We start from the raw sequence: 6,952 nt of genomic DNA, 5'->3' as shown, positions 1-6,952 counted from the left end.
AACAAACCAAGTTTAATTGTATAGAGGGCATCTGAAGGGACAATTTGAGGACTTTTTTAATACCTCTAAAGTGACTGATTAAACTTTGGCCAAATTGTCAAATATTAGGGGCAGAAATTGTGAAAAAAGCCGATCTACATGATCACAACGCCTCGCAACGCGAGGCGTTGTGAGCATGTAGATCGGCTATTTTCACAATAGAACCGTGTTAGACAAAATGTAATGCATGCCTCAACTCTTGGTGCTATTTTAACTGGCTCCCCAGTTAAAATATGATTCTTCTGGGGGTCGCGGCTTGAAAAGGTTGAGAGCCACTGCTCTAGACGAGCAGGGGTCTCCAACCCTAGGGGGATCCGGGACCCCAAGGCGGGTCCTCAGAGATACTGCATAGGGGGCTGCCAAATATATATTTTTTCTTTTTTACTTTCATTTTTACATTAACCATTTGAACCCTCGCATCCCTGTTCTGGGGGGAACATTAGCCAAAAATAGCAGATCTACAGATCTGAGACGCGCTGTGAGCTTGTAGATCGTCTATTCTCGGCGAAGACGTTTGGTGTAACGAGCCAAGTGGTCAAGTTTACAAAGTATTGAGGGTTTAAGTGGTTACAATGTCTGAAAATACACATTTAACATGAATTCAACATATACTGTAGTAGGGGTCCCTGCTTCATCTCTCTATCAGCTAAGGGGTCCTGGGTCTGAAAAACACGGAAGACCCCTGTCTTCCGTGACCCCTAGAGCAGTTATTCTCAACCCTTTTTTTTTCTTTTTTAAATGGCAAGGACCCCCATAACTCTGAGAGTATACAGACCCTCCATGGGTCCACTCGGTTCCATTAGTACACTCTCAGGTCCATTTGGAAACTCCACAAGGAAGGGGTCCCTGGACCCCCGCTTTGAGAACCACTGTTCAAGAGGGGAGGCGAGAGGAGACAGTGCTGAATGTCCGTGTTTACTAGCTCATACTTAGATGCTCTTTGAGCCGCATCCAGTGTGCATGTGTGTGTGTGTGTGTGTGTGTGTGTGTGTGTGCGCGTGTGTATGTGTGTGTGTGTGTGTGTGTGTGTGTGTGTGTGTGTGTGTGTGTGCGTGCATGCGTGCATGAGGATCTCAGAATGAAAGAACATGTACAGCTATTATAAGTATCAGTGCCATATTGATCATGAGCAGATCAGCATCATTGTTTACAAATGATTAGAGCATCAACATCAGTCCCTTTAGACTCATGACAGTGTTGTTTAATGTACAGCTGACACACACGCGCACGTACACACACAATGGTTGTGTGGTCCACTCCAAGTTACCTTTTTTTCCCCCAAGAAATTGTATTTTACTACTTACTACATTCTATTTTGTGAAGACGGGTCATTCCATTTGAGATACTGACATCTTTCAGCTCTGGTTTTCTTTTGTATTCTGTGAAAACCTCTTTGTCATATAACAGTGTGTATTAAGGTAACTGGGGGATGTTTTTAGATAGCATAGAGATACTTATGGATCTGATTAAGTAATTATGTTAGATATGAGATGCTTGGTATTTAGGTATAGTTTCAACTCATACCTTTAATGATGTCCTGCAATTATAACACGTAACTTTGTCAGTGTTGCCAAATGCAGAAAGCTCTTTTGAACGTTTAAAATATATCGAAATAGAAGTAAAACATCATTTTCATGTCAGCTACCGAATATTAATTGTGATGCTGATTTTGTTGTTGTCGATGAAATCAGAAAAAGAAATGTCAATGTGCTACAGTATGTCAAGCGTTTCTTGCATTCAAACGTTTGTGGCATTTCAGATTAACAGCCTGTTTTCACTTTTGGAACTTTTTTATGAAATCACATTTTTAATCAACGGTTAGACAAATGTATTTGTCCGGCAGCTATATTTACCGTAGATCTGTGTGGTTTATGGAGGTCTGTAACAAGCAGTAATGTATCTTATCATCGCTGTTGGGTGGAAACCTTGTATGTCCAAAAAGTATTTATTAGCTCTTGTTAATACTTTTCATTTGTTCAATATTTATAAAAACACACAGACACTCTTAACCACTTTAACCCTAGCTTGTAGAATTTTTCAACAATAGCAATTGCATGACACTGGTATGAAGAAGTAGCACAAAAGAAGAACAATAAGGTTTACATATTGAGAGATACAAGGTTTCTGTCCGACAGAGACGTTATGTTATGTTGTTACGTCATGTTCTCTTTAGCGGTGGTCAGGACATTCCAAAATCACCTATTCTGTGAAAGTAATCCATAATTGCAATAAAAACATCATTTGTTGAGCTAAACATTGACCTCGCCAGGAATGTCATGTAAGAGCTAATTACCACTTTCAGGGACAGCCTGGCCCGGCCGTTTACAAATGCCCCATTTACAGTTTTTTTCTTCTGCATTTCTTAGAATGCAACTGTCTTTTTCTTTTCTTTAGTAGCATGTGCTCATGTACAGGTTCTTCAGAACACTGCCAATTTCCTGTTTGAATGAATTCTGTACAAAGTGATTAGATGCTGAAGCTGTCATCCATAGAATCAGTAGCATTCAAGGAGGCAGAGTCAGTTCACAGAAAACAGCAAGGTTAAGTACTGTAATGTGTATCAAGAAATACAAAACAAAAATCACACACACAAAACCATCCCAGGAGAAAAGAAACTAGTGCCAAATTATTTGTTGCCAAATTAATTGCCAGACTTGAATGTTCCCATTTCCTTTTAGTGAAAATGTTTTTGATTTCCTTGCAACAATTCTCAGCATGACAGACGATTTTACAGAAGACATATCCGATATCTCAAAAGGACCTTAATCTAAAACTAGTTATAATGCAAAAATGTTCAAGATATACATACACACACAGTCACACACACACACACACACACACACACACACACACACACACACACACACACACACATACACACACTAAACTTTCCTCTCGAATCAGTTCTCACTGCTTGGATATGACACTGAAGTGAACTGACTCTGAACCTATTCATCTTGTAGGGACGATAGATTGTAGAATCAGACACTGGCAATGCTCCTGTCTGTATACTGTACATTCGTCGAATAAAGTATTGATTTAAAAAATAATAATTGTGATTGTGTGTATTATCTTTGTGTAGTAGGACACTGGAGCCGGTAGGGTCGCCCCGCACACACGCAATGTATGGGGCTAGTAAGTGCCCAGATGGGTGGGTCGCGGTGCGTTTTCAGAGCATGTTTATTTCAATGATCAATCAATCGATTTTTGTTCCCCCTTGGACCAATGGAGCTATTAGTGTGTACTTAAACTTCTTATTCATCTGTGTTAAAATGAAAATTCTGAATAATATGTTTTACATAAACATTTTATTTTTATGTATTTATTTTTTGTATACAGTATACTACAATAACTTTCATTTAGACAGTTTATTTGGGGGCCCACTTGCAATATCCTCACATCCTGCCAGTCGGCCCCGGCCCACATTGACAACCCCTGTATTTAGAGTTTAGGCTATCACATGAAAGCACAATGGCTTGTTTCCATTGGGGTGCGTGTATTCAATTCATTGAAACATTAAGTAAGTTCTCTTTTAGAGCGGTTTTGAAGGAGGGTAAAAGATTCACTGGTGGTAGGGAATTCCGCATTTTGGTGGCATAGCAGTAGAATAAATGTAACCCATTGTTTGAGCCAAATCTGCGATGAACTTGATTTGTGGAGCTCTCTCTGGTGTTGTGTTTGTGGATGTCTTTAACATTTTTTTTAAGTAGTTTGACTTGGGTGTCTTTGTAGTGTAGAGTACAATATATTATAAACCAGTCCCATTTCAAGTTGCTGTACTCTGTCCTCTACCCTAAGCCATCCCGCCCCTAGCAAAATGAGCAGGATGAGTTGTAGGTGTGACCAACTTAAGGGTTCCAAAGCCATAGGCCTGTAACTTGATGATGGCATGTTTCCCACATTGCGTTGTTTGGTTAAAAGAGTAAAGAAAAGATGGGCGAACAATTAAGCTACCTTGTGCATTTTTCTTCAAGTGTACTGTATCTATTTCCCTCATAGGACATATTATAGTCTCTTAAGTTCTATAAGCACAGGCCCAACTGGAGTTCAATTGCTTATAATAGGCGTTTAAATAAAGCAGGTCTATTCCATTTTTTTTAAAGAAAATATATAATAGATATTGGTAACAAAAATGTTTTCATTGATTGAGGTTATTTGCATATACTGTCTTCATGGACCTCGGAACAGCCCTACTTATTATATAATAGTCTATAGCTCATTTTGGACCCAAAAGTCAAAGTAATTGTATAACAGAATGTGTTGTTTTTGTTACGACTTATTCATATATTTCTACCTAACGATTAGGGTGTTAAATGTATTTTGTTGCTGTTGCCTCATTTCAACATTTGAAACCCAAATGTCTACATTGACTGTACTATATTTAATAATGTGTGATATATTCGGAGTTTATAGATGTAAAACATTGCAGTGTCTCTGATAGCATTAACCTGAATACACTGTGACTAAATATTAGATTTTGTATTCAGTCATCTTTATTTCTGAAGACACCTGTCAAGCCAGTTCTGCATTGAGGTGACCTTAATATGTTTCTCCACCCTGAACCACGGTTAAGTGACACCATTGTTGTTGACACCCATTCTATAAACTCCCAGGAAGAATACCTAGTACTGGGCACTTTACTAGTGACAGGTTAAAGGTGAGAACCACCCATTGTTTTAGCTGTTATGTGGAAAGAAAAAAGAAAAAAGTCCAACCCCCCCTTCTCTGTTGCCTATACTGGAGGATTGATTTTGGGGATTGTATTGCAAGTACACCATGAAAAAAAAAGAGAGAAGAGGGTAGAATCTTTTCCCAAATACTTTCTCACATGTCAATGGAAGGACAGTTCATACATACATTTGGTAACCTCAACCATAAAAATAGCAAACACGTATATTACAAAGTTTTATTCGATTATTTAAGACAAAAGAGTACTGTGCAGTAAGACCAAGACTATGGCAGCATAGTCAGAGAACAGGAAATGCACATTTGCATAGTATGATATGTATAAAAATGTCACATTTTACAAAAGATAATGCACAAAATTAGAGTAGGCCTATATTTCTCTCTCTCTCTCTCTCTCTCTCTCTCTCTCTATCCCATCTAATAATTCACCTATACTGTTTTCTTTCACATGGGTATATAGACTCACTACAAACCTATGTTTTGACAAAGGTTTGAGTCCAGCTGACGAACTATGTCAATCATATCTGAACTCGTCTTGTCTCCCTTTGCCCGCACCATGTCAATAATCTGACGGGCCTTTTCTTTCCTGCCAGTTTTGTTTCTGACTTCGTCCATTTCATCCTCGTTGATAACATCCCTAGTCAGAAGCTTGTCCAGTAGAGCAAGCAGGTTGGACTCTGAGATCCCATCAATGAAGCCATCCCTGACAGACTTCAGCTTCTTGGCGCTTTCAGTTGGCACAGTTGGCAGAGCTGCAGCACGGCCTTAAAGACAAGATTCATTTTATTAGTACATCTATAGACAAAACATTTTATTTCTTATATTTGCTGCACGGACAGCACCTAATTCAATACATGCCTCAATTACTTCATAACATGAGCACTAATAAGTACTATCTAGTGCAGGGCTGTGCAACTTAGATGATGCCGAGGGCCACTATATTTCCACCTTCACTCCAGAGGGCCATATTGCATATTGCTATGTCCTACGTACTTTGTCATTCTAGTATACAAAAGAAGCAAAAATAGCAGATCTACAAGCTCAAAACGCATTTTCTTTTGAATTGGAATCCTGAAAGTTCCTGACGGAATTAAAGCAGGTCGTGTTTGGAATTATAACAGCTGAAATCAATAATATATCAGTATTCTGGTATTAACCTGCGGGCCGCATTAAGTGGAGGTGTGGCCCCCGGGCCGCCAGTTGCCCATGTATGATCTAGTGTGTGCCAAATTATAATTACCACCATAGTGTTGAAATTGCAATTGATTAAAAAAAGAAACTAGAAAAGATTTAAATATCCTATAAAAAAGGGACTGAGAATGTGTTTGATCTTAATCTCATTAGATAATGTGTTTCTTCTCAGCAACTGACTTTGGATTCTGACCCCGCAGATGATATGACATGACAATTAAATCGTAAATTAAATTACCATTTGATCCTAGATCTGTCCCCGTGTTTTTGGCGAGTTTCCGCACCAGATCATTCATATGGATCTTCTTCAGAATCCGCTTCGTGACCTCCAGAATGTCATCGCCATCGTACGTCCCATACATGGCATCTATTGTTTGCTCCCTGTCCGCATTGTCCAGCCTGGCTCTTTTAACAACGCCCTCGTTCTTCAGGTGCCATTGGAATTTCCCGAATTCCTTATTGTCCATATCCTCAAAAATATCTAATAGACAATCTCTGTGGTCTGCCATCGCTGCTTGAGGTGTTCAGGATCAGAATCTGAAAAGTCAGAAGAAAATGTTAGATTTAAATCCTCAACATTCACACACACACACACACACACGCACACGCACGCACGCACGCACGCACGCACGCACGCACGCACACACACACACACACACACACACACACACACACACACACACTGACCAAAAGAGAATACTTTTGCATTTGTATGTTGTTGTTATTGGTCAATTACAAGTCAATTGTAGTTAGTAGCCTATAAATAAGTTATAAGTTACAAAAGTTAAAGATTATATTCTAATAGCGATAATTGCTAACTGTGTTTTCTCAGTGACAGGGGTCTCTACCACCTCTCCAGCTCTTAAATAAACAGAAAATACATTTCCAGGTGGGTCACCAATGTCATCCTATCAGGAGAGATAACCCATTTATGATCATGAACTTCAAGTATGTCCTCAGTTCTCAGTATGATTTTCAACCGCAGGTCGCAGTTAACTATGAAAACCGTCACATCTTGTGCTGTGCATATGTGAGC

The sequence above is a fragment of the Nannobrachium achirus genome (genome assembly GCF_963921795.1).
Source record: "Nannobrachium achirus genome assembly, chromosome: 4".
In the NCBI taxonomy this organism is placed as follows: Eukaryota; Metazoa; Chordata; class Actinopteri; order Myctophiformes; family Myctophidae; genus Nannobrachium; species Nannobrachium achirus.
This window is presented reverse-complemented; position numbering follows the sequence as displayed.